This window comes from Otolemur garnettii, unplaced genomic scaffold, assembly GCF_000181295.1.
Source record: "Otolemur garnettii isolate 467f Iridium unplaced genomic scaffold, OtoGar3 scaffold00018, whole genome shotgun sequence".
NCBI classification, from domain to species: Eukaryota; Metazoa; Chordata; class Mammalia; order Primates; family Galagidae; genus Otolemur; species Otolemur garnettii.
The window spans coordinates 25,540,411-25,542,566 of NW_003852413.1; the positions used below are offsets into that span (position 1 = coordinate 25,540,411).

General features: G+C 39.7%; 1 protein-coding gene across 1 annotated transcript in view; it reads right to left on the reverse strand.

Moving 5' to 3' along the window:
• Positions 1-2,156, reverse strand: part of SOCS7 (suppressor of cytokine signaling 7) — a 46,085-nt gene that overhangs the window by 22,652 nt on the left and 21,277 nt on the right. The window lies entirely within an intron of this gene.

Here is a 2,156-nt window from a genome sequence, read left to right on the forward strand (position 1 = left end):
CTTGACCCCAGGAGTTGGAGGTTGCTGTGAGCGTGATGCCATGGCACTCTACCCAGGGGGATAGCTTGAGGCCCTGTCTCAAAAAAAAGAATATTTCCTTTGAACATCATATTGGCACACAAAATGTTTCAGATTTCAAATTAGGGATACTCAATATGTAATAAATTCAAGTCATAAAAAAAGATATAAAAGATTTTATGAATATTAATCCTTAAATCACAGACAACCCATATATGTGTATGTATATATGTGTGTGTATATATATATTCAACCATTCCTTGATGACAAGGATACATTCTGAGAAATGTATCATTAGGCAATTTTATCTTTGTGCAAACATTAGAGTGTACTCACACAGATCTGGACAACATAGCCTTATTATACACCTAGGTTATATGGTATAGTCCTGCAGTCTCCACACCCCAGCTTCAGAATAATAAGTGGTATGTTTAGGAACCAGACTGCACAGAGGAGGTGAGCAGCAGGCAAGCAAGTGAAGCTTCATCTGTATTTACAGCCAGTCCCCATCACTTGCATCACCACCTGAGCTTCACCTCCTATCAGATCAGCAGTGGCTTTAGATTCTCATAGGAGTGGGAACCCTACGGTAACTGCATATACAAAGGATGTAAGTTGCCAGCTCCTTGTGAGAATCTAATGCCTGATGATCTGAGGTGGAAAAGTAATGCACTTGAGTCATCCCCAAACTATCTCCAATCCCCATTCCACAGAAAAATTGTCTTCCATTAAAACAGTCCCAGGTGCCAACTAACCTATTGCTCCTAGGCTTCAAACCTGTACAGTATGTTACTGTACAGAGTACTGTAGGCAAATGTGACACAGTGTAACACAATGGTAACTATCTGTGTACCTAAATATAATCTTATAGGATACATCCATGAGCAGACCTCCTTATGTGGTCTGTCATTGACCAAAATGTCATTATAAGGTGCATGACTCTGTAAGTGGGTATGTGTACATAAACAGCAGGTCCTTAAATAATGTCATTTCATTTTATTGGAACAAAATGGAAAAATTAGGAAAAAAAAATGACTTCTAGCTAGGGCTGCCATCTGTGTGGAATCTGTGTATTTCCCCCACCTATGTGAAGGTTCACTGTGGGTGAAACAAAGATACATATTTAGGTTAAACGGCATGTTCAAATTATCCCAGTATAAGTGAAAAAGTGTGTGTGTGTGCATCCTACAATGGATGGCATTCTGTCCAGAGTGGTTTCTGCCTTGCAGCCTGCACCCTGAATTGCTGAGAAAGGCTTTGGTCCAACCTGTGATCCTGAACTAGAATAATTACCTTGTTTATATTCATCTTTTTAAAATGTACGCTTAGCTCACATTTATTATAATCCTTAATATCAGAATTGTTTACATCATCTTATTTTCATTTTATTTTAGAGACAAGGTTCCTGTCACCCAGGCTGGAGTACAGTGGCACTATCATAGCTCACTGCAGCCTCTGACTCTGGGGCTCAAGAGATCTTCCTGCTTTAGCTTCTCATGCAACTGTGACTAAAGGCATGCACTACAACACCGAGCTAAATTTTTTTGGTGGGGGGGGTGAAGATGGGGCATCTTGCTATATTGCCCAAGCTGGTCTTGGGCTCTTGGTATCAAGTGGTCCTCCTACCTCGGCCTCCTAGAGTCAGTGTCAACAGTGTTAGGTGTTTTGGCATTTATTTAGAAGTTTGGTGAAGTTTTTGCAACCAAAAATATGCGAAAGGAAATTAACTATTGGTATCAATTAACCTATGTTAAAAGCGATTTCATTATGTGTCTTTTTGTTTAAAGTGACACTTTCTAAGAACTTAGCAACAACCTTAACTATATATACAATTGATCCTTAAACAACATGGAGGGTTGGAGAACCAATTTCTATGTAGTCAAAACTCTTATAATTTTTGACTCCACAAAAACTTGACTAACAGCCTTGACCAGAAGACTGTTAACATAAACAGTTAACACATCTTTTGCATGTTATATGTAATACATACTGTATTCTTACTTTATTGTAAGCTAGTGAAAAGAAAATGCTATTAAGAAAATCATGGGGCTCAGCGCCTGTGGCTCAAGCGGCTAAGGCGCCAGCCACATACACCTAAGGTGGCAGGTTCGAATCCCCAGCCTGGGCCCGCCAAACAA